Source organism: Lepus europaeus, chromosome 17 (assembly GCF_033115175.1).
Source record: "Lepus europaeus isolate LE1 chromosome 17, mLepTim1.pri, whole genome shotgun sequence".
Classification (NCBI taxonomy): Eukaryota; Metazoa; Chordata; class Mammalia; order Lagomorpha; family Leporidae; genus Lepus; species Lepus europaeus.
In genome coordinates this window covers 10,647,948-10,664,652 of record NC_084843.1, presented here as the reverse complement: position 1 = coordinate 10,664,652, position 16,705 = coordinate 10,647,948, and the positions used below count along the sequence as shown (strand labels likewise).

At 44.3% G+C, this 16,705-nt stretch overlaps 1 protein-coding gene and 1 non-coding gene across 2 annotated transcripts in view; one reads left to right on the top strand and one right to left on the bottom strand.

Moving 5' to 3' along the window:
• The window catches only part of MCMBP (minichromosome maintenance complex binding protein), a 55,797-nt gene that overhangs the window by 35,882 nt on the left and 3,210 nt on the right, over positions 1–16,705 (bottom strand).
• Positions 8,185–8,310, top strand: LOC133776441 (small nucleolar RNA SNORA18). Its single transcript, XR_009868387.1, has one exon. It is a non-coding gene; the product is annotated as a small nucleolar RNA SNORA18 (small nucleolar RNA).

Here is a 16,705-nt window from a genome sequence, read left to right as displayed (position 1 = left end):
CTTAACTCCGGTGTTTGCTGTGTTTTGTGGTAGCCTTACATTCACCGCCCCCTTTTTGGTTCCAGTACCTCACTTTCAGTCCAAGGGAGTACCTGACCTAGGTCTCAGAGAGTTCTGATATTTATTTAAGGGTGGAACAAAGACAATTCCAGGATTAAGATTTTGCAACACGGTTTTGCAACACGGATGAATTAAAATCCTTCTAAGTAAGATTTATTTGAAAGAATGCCGAGAGGACTGGAGGGGGAGGGGGAGATAGAGAGATCTTTCATCCGTTGGTTCATTCCCCAAATGGCCACCATGGCTAGAATAGGGCCAGGCTGAAGCCGGGAGCTCCATCCTGGTCTCGTGGGTGGCAGGGGTCCAAGCACTTGGGCCATCATCTGCACATTACCAGGGAGCTGGATGCAAAGTGGAGCAGCCAGGACTCACACAATGGGATGCAGGTGTCACAGGCCAGCAGCTTAACCTTCTCCACCACAACACAAGCCCCTTGTGACTGTGACCAAGATTTGTCTGAATGAAGATGAAGCCACCCCAGAAGGCAGCAGACAGGCAGATTCCTGCAGACCCACTTTACATACGTGGCTATAAGTGAGCTGGCAGCAGCCCATCCACAAATTCTCAAACCTGAGCCAATAATATATTCACTTTTTTTGGCTTAAGTAGGACCAAGCTGGGTCATCTGCAACCAAGATGCAGATGCTGTCGTACTTCCTAGAATTCCCCAAGGAGCACTTAGCCATCTGAATCTGAGAACTACTGCACTCAATCTTGGCCTGTTGAAGGGGTTGGGGAACTAAGACAACGTACAGGCATTTATACTGATACTCTAGGATTCTGGCTGTCCTACCTCACCAGTGCTTGCCCTTGTAGTCTCTGAATCCTATCCACCATGCTAGAACGCATTCTCTGTAATTTTAACATTGCTATGAGCCCCTTCACTGGTTTACTGACCATTCTAATAATACATCTTCCTGTTAATGCCTACACACAATTTTGCCCATTTTTTAAAAATTGGGTTTGTTGGAACATCACTAATTTATACAAATTCTTTATGTATTCTGGATGCAAGCCAGAATACTTTCTCCTAATCTGTACCTTATCCTTTGACATTCTTAATAGCTGTCTTTTGATGGAATTCTTTCATTTTCATTAAGCCAAATTTATCATTTTTTTTTCATGGTTACTGCTCCCAAGGTCATGATGCTATTTTCACAGGGTTATTTTTTACTTCACACATTTAGTACTGTAATCCACAACAAATTAATGATTCTGTTTATAGTGCAACATAGGGATCAAGGCTCACTTTTCCCAACAGATATCCACTTGTTCCAGCACTACTTAATGAAAAAACTTTCCAGAGCAGAGGTACCCACATCTCAAACTGGAGTTGGAGTCCTGACTCCACTCACGATTCTGCCCACAAGGGATGCCAGCACTGCAAGCGGTGGCTTTACCCACTATACCACAGCCCAAGCCTCTTTTACCATGTTTTAAACTGGGTTAATTACCACTATGTTTTCTTTCACATTCTGGAAACTAGTCCTTTATCTGATCCAAGGGTGCTTCACCAAGTTTTTGGACAAATAAAATCAAGAAAAGCTTGCTTTTGTACAAAAAACCTGAAATCTGTGCATAATTTTTCATAATATGCATTTTTCAAGAACTTTTTGAAGACTCCTCATATGCATGGATTTCTCAATTTGTGCCAAAATATGCATGTTTTTAAATTTCCTTTACCATTAACTTTTATTTTTTATGTACCCTCATCTTATTTTCAAATACATTCTCCGGTCTTTAGCTTGTCTTTTCATTCTTCTAATCTTTTTTCCATGAACAAGTTTTTAATTTTCTTGAAACCCAATTTATCAAATTGTTGTTATATGTATTGTGCCTTCGTATGCTGTCTTAAGAGCTCATTAACAAAATTCAGGACATAAAGATAGTTCTCTTATTAAAATTATATAGTTTTAGGGTTTTGTTTCCTTAAGTTTTTATTTATTTATTTGAAAGGCAGAATGATAGAAAGGGCAAGAAATATCTTTCATCCTCTGGTTCATTCTCTGAATACTCCCAACAGACAAGTTTAGGCCACCCCAAAGCCAGGAGTTAAGAACTCCATCTGGGGGCCAGCGTTGTGGCGCAGAGGGTTAAAGTCCGGCCTGAAGCGCCAGCATCCCATATGGGTGTCAGTTCTAGTCCCGGCTGCTCCTCTTCTGATCCAGCTCTCTGCTATGGCCTGGAAAAGCAGTAGAAGATGGCCCAAGTCCTTGGGCCTCTGCACCAACGTGACAGACTCAGAAGAAACTCCTGGCTCCTGGCTTCAGATCGGCGCAGCTACAGCCATTGCAGCCCTCTGGGGAATGAACCAGCAGATGGAGGACATCTCTCATTGTCTCTCTCTCTCTCTCTCTCTCTCTCTCTCTCTCTCTCTCTCTAACTCTTTCAAACAAATAAAATAAATCTTTAAAAAAAAAAAAAAAAACTCCATCTGGGTCTCCCACCATCATCATCCCAGGCATATTAGCAGGAAGCTGGGTCAGAAGCTCTGAGTGGCTGGCATTCCAATATGGGACGTGGGCATCCCAAGCAGCAGCTTAACCCAGTGTGTCATGAAGCCTGCTCCTAGGTTTTATATTTAGATCTATGACCAATTTGAGTTATTTTTTGTATAAGGTATGAAGTTTAAGTTGAGATTGATATTTTTGCATATAAATGTTTAATTGTTCCAACGTCTTTGTTGTAAAGAGCATTTTTCCATTTAATTACCTTTGAATCTATGTCAAAAAACATTTATGAAAGAGATGAATCTTGAAAACCTTATGCTAAGAGAAGTAAGCCAGACACAAAGAGATAAATATGAGTCCACTTAAGGGAGTTTAATGAGAACAGACAAACTCAGAGACAGTACAGTTAAGGTCCCAGTGGGAGACCAACCAGAGGAAGGGGCTGGGTTGGACAAATAGCCATTTTATCTTGGGATGAGTCGGGACAGCTTAGGGCTGTGGTGTGCAACAACAAAAAGAACCCCCCAAATATGTTCCTATCCTTATCTCAGAACCTATGGATCACCTTTCCTTCCTGATATTGGTAATGTGTCTTCCTATTTTTCTTGCCAATCTAGATAGAGGTTTCCAATTTTCTGAGGTGGGATGGGGAAGGGGGCAGAGAAACAGCTTTGGGTTTTCACCGTTTTTCTTCTCATTTTCAATTCCAGTGATTTCTGTTCTCTAATATTTCCTTTCTCATGCTTAACATGGGTTTATTTTGCTCTTCGTTTCTTCTTTCAAGGATGAGAGCTTAAACTGTTGATTTAAGACCCGTTTTCTCTTAAATGCACATAACAACTCAAAGTACTTCTGTGGTTTGGATGTACATAGACACATACTACAATTCTGATAAACTGTGTTTTCACTTCTGTTCAGTTCACAGGATTTAAAAATTGCCTGAGATTTCTTTCTGATCCTGATCCTTGACAGTTTGGATGTGTTATTTCTACAAGTTTGAGTTTGCCTGTTATCTTTCTGTCATTATAATCTACCCTCATTATGGTTAGAGAACAGCTCTGATGCTCTCAATTCTTTGAAACTGTCGATGTTTGGTTTACAAGCCAGGATATGCTTTATCTTGATCAATGTTCCATAGAGACTTGAAAAGAATGTGTATTCCGCTGTTGTTGGGTGGATAAATGTCAATTAAATCTACCTTGCTGACAGTGTTGTGTGGCTCTTTTTACATTCCTACCCCTTGTGCCCTTCAAGTACTGAGAGAAATCTCCAACTATCATTGCAGGTTTTTTTATTTCTTTCAGTTCTGCCAGTTTTTGGTACACATATGGTTATGTCTTCTTGGTAAATTAAATGGTTATCATTCCATAATGCATCTCATGTTCTCTCACAGAACCTTTCTTAAAAATATTTTTAAAGTTAAAAAAATAAAGAAGCCAACAAAAAGGAACATAGGATCCAAGAAACAACACAATTAACTAACTCAAGAATAAAACAGAAAAAATCAAGTATAACAGCTAAGCAATAAACCTAAAAAGCAACTGACATAAATTAGCCAATTTACAGAACTCACTGAACAACAGTTACAAAAAGATGATAGGGGGCCAGCGCCGTGGTGTAGTGGATTAACACCCTGGCCTGAGGCGCCGGCATCCCATATGGGTGCCGGTTCTAGTCCCGGCTGCTCCTCTTCCAGTCCAGCTCTCTGCTATGGCCTGGTAAGGCAGTGGAGGATGGCCCAAGTCCTTGGGCCCCTGCACCCGCTTGGGAGACCCGGAGGAGGCTCCTGGCTCTGGATCAGCACAGCTCCAGCCATTGCAGCCATCTGGGGAGTGAACCAGCGGATGGAGGACACCCCCCCCTTTCTCCCTCTCTCTGCCTCTCCCCTCTCTGTGTAACTCTGACTTTCAGATGGATAAATAAATCTTTTAAAAATGCAATCACATATAATTAAGATAGCACTGCTCAAGAAACTACAACCCACATGCACCCAACATGGTCTTAAATACACAAAGCAACAATTCACAGAACTAAAAAACAAACCTACAGCAATCACAATTAGAGATTTTAACACAGCCACCTCAGAACATAAATCAAGCACAAGAGTAAATATATAGCAGATATAAATAAGATAATTAGCAGGTCCTGCAGGGGTGAAAATTCACAATCATAATATTGTAAATCCTACTCACTGGTTTTTAATCTTTCTAATATCATTAGGCAAAACACAGGAAGTATCATAATTACATTATAATTAAATATTATAAACTTTGGTAACAATGACTAACAAATCGGATGGAGGCAATGGAGGGCAGTACAGAGGCACTTATTTTCTCCTCTTATAAAAAGTGGAAGCCTTGAAATAGTATCCAGAGTTGCTGAGGGAACAGAGGTTTTGTGAAGAAAGAAACAGAAGTTAAAGATGACACAGGTGATAAACCAGAAGCTTGTCCACTAAGATCAGGAACAAGACGAGACGTCCCCTTTTCACCTCTCCTTTTCAACACTGTACAGGAAACCTTACTAATGCAGTAAGATAAGAAAAGGAAATAAATGGCTTTCTGATAGTGAAGGAAAACAAATTCTCCAGAGATGACATGACTGGCCCTGTAGAAAATCTCGAAGACCTAACAAAATACAGTCACTTTCCTACATACCATCAACCAGCAAGTAGAATAGGAAGGAAATAACACAGTACCATTTACAGTCTCCTCAAAATGAGATACTTAGGTAAACTCTAAAAAAAATATGTACCAGTTCTATAAAGGAAAAACTACAACACTCCAATGAAAGAGATCAAAGAGGCCAGCGCTGTGCTGCAGGGGGTTAAGCCTGGTTCAAGTCCCAGCTGATCAACTTTTTTTTTTTTTTTTTGACAGGCAGAGTGGACAGTGAGAGAGAGAGACAGAGAGAAAGGTCTTCCTTTGCCATTGGTTCACCCTCCAATGGCTGTCACGGCCGGCGTGCTGCAGCCGGCGCACCGCACTGGTCCGAAGGCAGGAGCCAGGTGCTTCTCCTGGTCTCCCATTGGGTGCAGGGCCCAAGCACTTGGGCCATCCTCCACTGCACTCCTGGGCCACAGCAGAGAGCTGGCCTGGAAGAGGGGCAACCGGGACAGAATCCGGTGCCCCGACCCAGACTAGAACCCGGTGTGCCGGCGCCGCAAGGCGGAGGATTAGCCTATTGAGCCACGGCGCCAGCTCCAGCTGATCAACTTCTAAGCTAGCTCCCTGCTAATACACTTGAGAAAGTAGCAGAAGGCGGTCCAAGTACTTGGGCCTCTGCCACCCACATGGGAGACGTGATGGTTCCAGGATCTGGCTTCGGCCTGGCGCAGCCCTGGCAGTTGCAGTCATTTGGAGAGTGAACCAGTGGATCAAAGATCTTGCCCATTTTTGCTCACTCGCTGGCTCTCTAATTTGACCTTTCAAAGAAATAAATAAAAACCTAAAAAAACACCTTACTATAAAGCAGAGGTAGGAAACCTTTTTCTGCCATGGACCATATGGATGTTAACGATGTCATTCACAGGCCATACAAAATTATCAACTTAAAAATCAGCCTGCTATAGGGGCCGGTGCTGTGTCATGGTGGATTAAGGCCTCTGCCTGTGACATCCCAGAGTGCCAGTTGGAGTCCTAGCTCCTCCACTTCCAATCCAGCTCTCTGCTAATGTACCTGGGAAAGCAGCAGAAGATGGCCCACAGACTTGGGACCCTGTCATTTATGTAGGTGATCTGGATAGAGCTACAGGCTTTGGCCTAGCCCAGATATGACTGTTGTAGTCACTTGTTGAGCGAATCAGTAGATGGAAGATTTAGATCTCATTCTCCACTCTGTAGCTCTGCCTTTCAAAGAGATTAAAAAAAAAAAAAAAAAAAAAAAAAAAAAACTAAAAGGTCAAAATTCAAACTATGAGGTAGCATGAATACTTCTGAGTAAACATTTGATAATTTTGGAAATTATTCTTTTTTTGTTGTTTTGTTGTTTTGTTTTGTTTTTTGACAGACAGAGTTAGTGAGAGAGAGAGACAGAAAGAAAGGCCATCCTTTGCCGTTGGTTCATCTCTCAAGTGGCCGCTACGGCGCTACGCTGATCCAAAGCCAGGAGCCAGGTGCTTCCTCCTGGTCTCCCATGAGGGTGCAGGACCCAAGCACTTGGGCCATCCTCCACTGCATTACTGGGCCACAGCAGAGAGCTGGACTGGAAGAGGAGTAACCAGGACAGAATCCGGCACCCCAACCGGAACTAGAACCCGGGGTACCAGTGCTGCAGGCAGAGGATCAGCCTAGTGAGCTGCAGCACCGGCCCGGGAAATTATTCTTGATACAAAGAAATAATTCTTCTACAAAATAATTCTTAATTTTGCAAAGAAATCTCAATTATGGTACCCATACCAACATGACATACCAGCACATTGCAACTCAACAAAAAAATTCTAAAATGGAGGAAACCTTTGTTGAAAATTCAACTGATAATAGCGATGACTGTAACTATTTTGAAATACGTAGTACCCTCAACATTGCATATAACTTCATCTCATGATTATTATTTTCCTTTTAAAGATTTATTCATTTATTTGAAAGTCAGAGTTACAGGGAGAGATAGAGAGAAAGAACTTCCATTGGTTCACTCCCCTGCTGTCCACAATGGCTAGAGTTGGGCCAGGTCAAAGCCAGGAGAGCTCCTTCCAGCTCTGCCCCATGAGTAGTAGCAGCCCAAGCACTTGAGCCATCTTTGCTGCTTTTCCCAGGCCATTAGCAGGGAGTTGGATTGGAAGCATTCATATAGGATGCTAGAACTGTATGCAGAGTCTTTACCTGCTATGCCACCATGCCAGCCCCTCATCTCATGATTATTATTGATAATAGTTCTGTAATATGGAGAAATGAAATATTAAAATTACTCCATTTAACAGATTAAATGTGATCCCTATCAAGACCCCAACTGTCTATTCCAGAAATATAAAAGTTAAAATTCATAGTGACATGTAACTAACTCCAAACACCCACAACAACAACCTTTACAAATAACAAGGGCAAGCAGTTGGCCTAGCGGATAAGATCTCACTTTGGGGGCTGGCGCTGTGGTGTAGTGGGTAAAGCTGCTGCCTGCAGTGTCAGCCTCCCATGTGGTGCTGGTTCAAGTCCAGGCTGCTCCACTTCCAATCCAGCTCTCTGCTATGGCCTGGGAAAGCAGTAGAAGATGGCCCAGGTCCTTGGGGGCCTGCACCAGTGTGGGAGACCCAGAGGAAGCTCCTGGTTCCTGGCTTCGGATCGGCCAAACTCCGGCCACTGTGGCCACCTGGGAGTGCACCAGCTGATGGAAGACCTCTCTGTAACACTGCCTTTCAAATAAATGAATAAACTTAAAAAAAGAAAAAAAAAAAAAAAGGTGCCACTTTGGATGCCATCACACCACATCAGAGTGCCTGAGTTTGAGTCCCAGCTCCACAACCAATCCAACTTCCTAAGGCAGCAGGTGTTGGCTCAGGTTGTTGGAAACCTACAACCCATACAAGAAACCTGGCTTTGAGTTTCTGGTTCCCAGTTTCAGTCCAGCCCAGCCCAGCCCAGCCCTGGCTGTTGCAGGCATATGGGGAGTAGACCACCAAACTGGTCTACTCTGCCTTTCAAATAAACAAATAAAAACTTGAAATATTAAAAACAACAATGTTGAGGTCTATCCCGATGGGGCTTTTCCTATAGCCACTCATTGTTGGAAACGCCTCATAGAGTAACTGTGGTTTTGCTTTACTCGAGACTTTCTTAGGTCTATTGGAAGGAACTATGAGACAATTCATTAGTCAAGGTGTGAAAGACCTAATAGTTTTTTTTTTAACCTTAGGTATTGGAATATCCCAGATAGTTTTATTTTTGAGTGATGGCTTAGGAAAAAAATACAGCCATTCACATGTGTGCGTGTCAAGAATCAGGCAAGCACATCTGAAGTGAAATTTTGAAGTTATTATGTAATTCAAGTGAGGATTAACAGACCAGAAATTGTGGGCTTCAAGATTTAAAAGAGCTAACTAACTAGAAGACTTTGGACAGAGGAAGGAATTCCAACATGGGGACTTCCTTAAATAAAAATTTATTATTAACTTGCCTTACAAGCATAAAAAATAAACTCTACACTGGTTTGCAGAAAGTCAAAAAATTAAAATTAAAATAAAAAATTAAAACAACAAGAACAGGGGCCAGCACTGTGGCTAGGCTGCTGTGCCGGCATCCCAGTTCAAGTACCAGTTTGAGTCCCAGCTGCTCCACTTCTGATCCAGCTCTCTGCTTATGGCCCAGGAAAGCAATGGAAGATGGCCCAAGTGCTTGGGCCTCTCCCTGCACCCTTCTGGGAGGCCTGCAAGAAATTCTTGGCTCCTAGCTTTGGATGTGCTCGGCTCTAGCTGTTGCGGCCGTTTGGGGGGGGTGAACCAGAGGATGGAAGACCTTTCTCTGTGTTACTCCCTCTCTGTGTGACTCTACCTCTCAAATTAAAAACAAACAAACAAAAACCCCAAGAACAACAAAGATGGAGGACTCACCCTTGCTGATTTCAACACTTAACACATAAAGCTATGGTACTGACATAAGGACAGACAGACAGACTATGGGATGAAATTCTGAGATCAAAAATAGTCACAAATCTATCAATTAATTTTTCAACAAGTGTGTCAAAATCATTCAATGAGGAAAAAATGGATTTCTCCACAACTGGTGCTGAGACAAATAGCTATCCACATGACAAAGAATGAATCTGTGGCACACTGAGTTATGGCTGCTGTCTGTGATGCCAGCATCCCATATAAGCACCAGTTTGAGTCCTGGCTGTTCCACTTTTGATCCAGCTCCTTGTTAACATTCCTGGGAAAGCAGCAGAAAATGGTCCAAGTAACCTGGGCTTCTGTCACCCACATGGGAGACCAGGATGGAGTTTCTGACTCCTAGCTTTGGTCTGGCCCAGCGCCGGCAGGTTGCAATCATTTAGGGAGTGAATAAGCAGATGGAAGATCTCTCTCTGCAACTCTGCTTTTCAAATGAATAAATTAAAAAAAAAAAAAAAAAAAGAACTTGGACTCCAACCTCAGAACATTCAAAAATTAGAAAGAATCAAACACCTAAATGTGAAAGCTAGAGTTCTAACTCTTAAAAAAAACAAATATAAATCTTTGAGACCCTGGGTTGAGCAATGCTTTCAGATTTATTTATTTATTTGAGAGGCAGAGTCAAAGAGAGGAGACATCCTCTAGTTCACTCCCCAAATGGCCATGATGGCCACAACTGAGCTGATCTGAAGCCAGGAGCTTCTTCTTGGTCTCCCACATGAGTGCAGGAACCCAAGCAACTGGGCCATCTTCCAGTGCTTTCCCAGGCCATTAGCTGGGACCTGGATCAGAAGTGGAGCAGCTGGGACTCAAACCAGTACCCATATGTAACTGCAGTGCACAAGCGGAGGCTTAACCTACTATGCCAAAGCACTGGACCCAGCAATGTTTTCTTAAATATGGCACCAAATACATAAGAAACCAAAGGAAAAATAATAGGACTTCATTAAAACTAAAAACCTTTGGGCCGGCGCCGCAGCTCAATAGGCTAATCCTCCGCCTAGCGGCGCCGGCACACCGGGTTCTAATCCCGGTCGGGGCACCAGATTCTGTCCCGGTTGCCCCTCTTCCAGGCCAGCTCTCTGCTGTGGCCCGGGAAGGCAGTAGAGGATGACCCAAGTGCTTGGGCCCTGCACCCAATGGGAGACCAGGAGAAGCACCTGGCTCCTGCCTTCGGATCAGCGCGGTGTGCCGGCTGCAGCGCGCCGGCTGCAGCGGCCATTGGAGGGTGAACCAACAGCAAAAGGAAGACCTTTCTCTCTCTCTCTCTCTCTCTCTCGCTGTCCACTCTGCCTGTCAAAAAAAAAAAAAAAAAAAACTAAAAACCTTTGTTCAAAGAGCACTTTCAAGAAACTGAAAAAAAGAATCCACAAAATGCGAAAAATATTTGCAACTCATGAATCTGATAAGGGTCTAGTATCCAGAAAATATAAAGAACTCATAGGCTGGTGCTGTGGTGTAGCAGGTAAAGTTGCTGCCTGCAGTGCCTGGCATCCCATATGGGTGATGGTTCATGTCCTCCTAGCTGCTCCTCTTCCAATCCAGCTCTCTGCTATGGCCTGGGAAAGCAGAGGAAGATGGCCCAAGCACTTGGGAGACCCAGAAAAGCTCCTGGCTCCTGGCTTCAGATCAGCTCAGCTCTGGCCATTGTGGCCATCTGGGGAGTGAACTTGCAGACGGAAGACCTTTCTCTCTGTTTCTCCCTCTCTCTGTAACTCTACCTCTCAAATAAATAAATAAAATCTAAAAAAAAAAAAAAAAAAAAGAAAGAAAGAAAGAACTCATAACTCATCATTAAAACGATAAAGAACCAGGGGCCAGCACTCTGGCATAGTGGGTAGAGCCACTGCCTACAGTGGTGGCATCCCATAAGGGTGCCAGGTCAAGTCCCAGCTGCTCTACTTCCCATTCAGCTCCCTAATAATGCACCTGGGAAAGCTGAGGAAAATGGTCCTAGTCCTTTGGCTCCTGCACCCACATTGGAGACCCAGAAAAAGCTCCTGGGCTTTGGATTGGCCCAGCTGCAGCCATTGTAGCCATCTGGGGAGTGAATCAGCAGATGGAAGATTCTCCCTCTCTGCCTCTGCCTCTCAGCTCTGTCTGCTGCGGCCATCTGGGGAGTGAACCAACAGATGGAAGACCTCTCCTTCTCCCTCTCTCTCTCTTCCTCTTTCTGCCTCCCTGTAACTCTGCCTTTCAAACAAATCTTTAAAAATTAAAAAAAAAAGGCCGGCGCCGTGACTCAACAGGCTAATCCTCCGCCTTGCGGCGCCGGCACACCGGGTTCTAGTCCCGGTCGGGGCACCGATCCTGTCCCGGTTGCCCCTCTTCCAGGCCAGCTCTCTGCTGTGGCCAGGGAGTGCAGTGGAGGATGGCCCAAGTGTTTGGGCTCTGCACCCCATGGGAGACCAGGAGAAGCACCTGGCTCCTGCCATCGGAACAGCGCGGTGCGCCGGCCGCAGCGCGCTACCGCGGCGGCCATTAGAGGGTGAACCAACGGCAAAGGAAGACCTTTCTCTCTGTCTCTCTCTCTCTCTCACTGTCCACTCTGCCTGTCAAAAATAAAAAAAAAAAAAAAAAAAAAACATATAATACTTTTAGTTACTGGAGAAAATCAAAACCACAATGAGATACCACTTCATACCTACCAGTATGCCTATAACTTATAACCTTAGAGAAAATAACAAACTTGGAGAGCATATGGAACAACTGGAGCCCTCACACACTGCTGGTGGCAATGCAAAATGGGGCAAGTTTAGCAGTTCCTCCACAAGCCAAAATTATCACACGGCCCAGCAATCCCAATCCTCAGTAATGAGTATAATCCATTGAAGTGAAAACACACATTCCCAGAAAAAACTTATACATAAGTGCTTATAGCAGCACTAGTCCAAGAGCCAAAAAAAAAAGAAAGAAAACTGCCCAAGTGTCCATCAGCAGATGAATGGATAAACATGTGGTCTATACATACAATGGAATTATTCTAATTACAAAAGGAAATGCAGCACTGACATTCATACATGCTACAACTCAGATAAATCTTGAAAACACTATACTTAAAAAAGCCAGACTCCAAAATGGTCATGTTAGGTAAAATCTAGACACTATTAGTTCCCCAGTGATGAGACTGGGAGGTGGGGGGACTTGGAGAGTGTGACCACTAACATGGGGTTTCTTTCTGGGGTGATGTAAAGGATAGTGATGATGGCTGCATAACATTATGAATGTACTAAAAATTAAAACTGTACATTTTAAAATGGTAAATTTTGTTATCAGACTTATATTTCTTAAGATTTATTTATTTATTAGAAAGTCAGAGTTACACAGATAGAAGGAGAGGCAGAGAGAAAGATCTTCCATCCACTGGATCACTCCCCAGATGGCCGCAAAGGGCAGAGCTGCACCGATCCAAAGCCAGGAGCTTGTTCCAGCTCTCCCACACAGGTGCAGGGGCCCAAGGACTTGGGCCATCTTCTACTGCTTTCCCAGGCCACAGCAGAGAGCTGGATCAGAAGTAAAGCAGGCGGGTCTCGAACCAGTGCCCATATAGGATGCCGGCACTGCAGGCTGGGGCTTTATCCCGTTGTGCCCTTATATTTCAATAACAAAAAAACTGCAGAAGATCTCAAACTAGAAAGCGTTAAAGGTATCTAAACTTTGGGGCCAGTTTTGTGGTGCAGTGGGATAAGCCACCACCTGAGACAACTTTAGTATTCCTTGAGTGCAGATTTGAGTCCAGGCTGCTCTGCTTCCAATCCAGCTCTCTCTTCATGTGCCTGGGAAAGCAGCAGAAGATGGCCAGAGTGCCTGGGCCCCTGATACCCTGTGTGAGACCCAGATGGAGTTTCAGGATCCAGGTTTCAGCCTGGCCCAGCTCTGGCTGCTGCGGCCATTTGGGAAGTGGATATTTGAGTCCCCTTTATCTCTCCCTCTCCCTCTGTAACTTTGCTTTTCAAATAAATAAATCTTTCTTTTAAAAGTACCCACACTTCAATGAGAGGAAAACATACTTCCTACTCACTTAATACTATGTTTTTTTGTTTTTTGTTTTTGTTTTTTTGACAGGCAGAGTGGACAGTGAGAAAGGTCTTCCTTTGCTGTTGGTTCACCTCCCAATGGCCGCTGCAGCCAGCGCACCACGCTGATCCAAAGCCAGAAGCCAGGTGCTTCTCCTGGTCTCCCATGCGGGTGCAGGGCCCAAGGACTTGGGCCATCCTCCACTACCTTCCTGGGCCACAGCAGAGAGCTGGCCTGGAAGAGGGGCAACCGGGACAGAATCTGGCGCCCCAACTGGGACTAGAACCCAGCATCCCAGAGCCACAGGCGGAGGATTAGCCTACGCCAGCCTATGTTGGTTTTTTAACCACAAAAAACTTATTATTTTATAATTTATAAACCCATATATTCACTTTTCGCATAGCTGCCCAATCCATTCTTCTCTGAATACATCCCACTGCTGAGGTGTGGCTGTCCATCGTGTGACTGCCCTACATAACTCAGTGCCATGGCCTTAGCTGATTGACTCATGAGTGGACTCCATGCTGAGCCAATCAGATTTCTAAAACTTTTTATTTGAGAGGCAGAAAGAGAGAAACAGAGCTCCCATTCACTAGTTCATTCCTAAATACCAGAAACGGCCCATGGGTAGGGTGGCAACCAGGAGCTCAAACCAGGTCACTATGTGAGCCCATCACCGCTGCCTCCCAGGGTCTGCAGGAGTCAGGGGCCAAAGGCAGTTGGTGAAGCCTGCCTTCACCACCACACCAAACACCCACCTTCTCATAAGCAGACTTTCTTTTTTTTTTTTTTAAAGATTTACTTGTTTGAGAGAGTTATAGACAGAGAGAGGGAGAGACAGAAAGAGAAGTCTTCCATCTGCTGGTTCACTCCCCAATAGGCCGCAACGGCCAGAGCTGGGCCGATCTGAAGCCAGGAGCTTCTTCCAGGTCTCCCACCTGAGTGCAGGGACCCAACACTTGGGCCATCTTCCACTGCTTTTCCAGACCATTAGCAGAGAGCTGGATCAAAAGTGGAACAGCTGGGACTTGAACCAGTACCCATGTGGGATGTCAGCACCACAGGTAGAGGCTTAACCTACTACACCACAGTGCCAGCCCCCCGTTAAACAGATTTTCTATGCTTGGAATTTGGAATTAAGATTAAGATGTGAGGCCTGTGCTGTGGCACAGTGGGTTAAAGCCCCAGACTGCAGTGCTGGCATCCCATATGGGCGCTGGTCCTGGCTGCTCTGCTTCTGATCCAGCTCTCTGCTATGGCCTGGGAAAGCAGTAGAAGGTGAAGGTGGCCAAAGTCCTTGGGCCCCTGCACCCACGTGGGAGACCTGGAAGAAACTCCTGGCTCCTGGCTTCGGATCGACCCAGCTCTGGCCATTGCGCCATTTGGGGAGTGAACCAGCAGGTGGAAGACCTCCCTCCCCTTCTCTGTTTCTCCCTCTCTCTGTAACTCTTTCAAATAAACAAAATGAATCTTTAAAAAGAAAAAAGATTAAGATGCTAGGTGGTATAGGCTGGGCATGGAAAAAAATGGATTTGGAAGCTATGGAGTGGAGAAAAACAAAGTGTGCAGATGAATACAACTGAAGGCAAACACTAAGAGTTGTTCTGGATTCCTGCTAGCTCTGTAATTTCTGATTCCATTCAGTCTCCTAGAACATACCCTCCCTGCCTTTGGGTTCTACAGCCTTAGCGCAAACTCCTTTTTCTCAGAGGCTTACAAAGGGCAGGGTGGTGGAAAAGATCCAAGCTGGTACAAAATATAAGGGTACAAGCTGTTTATAGATTCCTGCAATACTAAAAAGCAGACCAGCTTTTACTTGATAATGTTTTAAATTCTCTAAAATGCTAGTGATGGAGTGGGTGTTTAGCCTGGTAGTTAAGACACACTGGTGCCTGGGTTTGGTTCCCGGCTCCAGGTCTTGGCTCCAGCTTCTGGCCAATGCACATCTTAGGAAGGAGCAGTGATGGGCTCCTAACACCTAAGTGGGAGACATCGACTAAGTTCCCAGCTCAGGGAACTGTTCCCGGTCCTGGTCATTGTGGGCGTCTGCGGAATGAATCAGTGGATGGGAGCTTTGTCTCAAAATACACAAAATGTTAGTGATGAAGTATCGCACCCTGGGGCCAGCACTGTGGCATATGAGTGCTGGTTCAAGTCCTCATTGCTCCACTTCCGATTCAGCTCCCAGCTAATACATCTGGGAAAGCAGCAGAAAGGCTACAGCTACCTATGTGGGAGACCCAGGCTCCTGGCTTTGGCCTGGCCCAGCTAATTGAGGAGTGAACCAGAGATGGAAAATCTCTCTCCTTGAGAGATTTATTTCAAATAAATCTTAAAAGGAAAAAAAAAAAAAAGGAAAATTGTATCCTGCCCTCCTCCACATACTCTGCTACATGACGCAATCAAGTTCTATTAGCAAAGAACCTTAAATATGGCCGGCGCCGCGGCTCACTAGGCTAATCCTCCAACCTTGAGGCGCCGGCACACCGGGTTCTAGTCCCGGTCGGGGTACCGATCCTGTCCCGGTTGCCCCTCTTCCAGGCCAGCTCTCTGCTGTGGCCAGGGAGTACAGTGGAGGATGGCCCAAGTCCTTGGGCCCTGCACCCCATGGGAGACCAGGAGAAGCACCTGGCTCCTGCCATCGGATCAGCGCGGTGCGCCGGCTGCAGCGCACCTACCGCGGCGGCCATTGGAGGGTGAACCAACGGCAAAAAGGAAGACCTTTCTCTCTGTCTCTCTCCTCTCTCTCACTATCCACTCTGCCTGTCAAAAAAAAAAAAAAAGAACCTTAAATATAACCAAAACTAATGATCATGGTCCAACCAGTGCTCTAAAGGGAAAAGAGTAAAAAATCAGAGTTGATAAGCATTCCTACTTCTTCTGAAATTATTTTTATTAACAATCAATTATAACTATTTTAATTTATTTAAATATGATCAATATAATTACATAAAATTATTTATAAGTTATTTATAAAATATTTATTTAAATGTAATTAGTTATTAATTCAAGTAAAGAAAATTCCTTTCAAATAAAGATTAAAGGAAAAAGTAGAATATAACTTTTCTAATTTAAGGTTCCCACCTTTGTTAAAGGAAGTGATGTGTGGTGGGTCACCAAATGTACAATTATTATGAGGACTAAGCCATCAGCATTATACAGCCCAATAAAGACGTATTCAAGTATTCCTAAATATTAAGCCTTTGGACCTCAACATCCTGCATATAAAATCAGTCAGAAAGCAGAACTAAAACATCAGACTCATTTTATAAAGGCTTGTAGGGAAAAATTCACACATGAACAATTATAAAAATGTGGCTATACAAATTCAAAACACAGATTTGATTCACAAAGTTACTGGTTCATATAATTTTGACTGGCCACCCCAGAATTTCAAAGTTCTTACCTGAACCAAGAAAGCACAAGGATCTGCATGTGACAATAACTCATACCTGGTATTATCCTATTCTCTGAACTAATGTGAGGCCCATTAGGCCTGTCCTAAGTTTGAGATTTGTGGTCAGAGTAACCATCCCAATGTACACCATTGTTGATTAATCTATCTTTCCACTGCCTC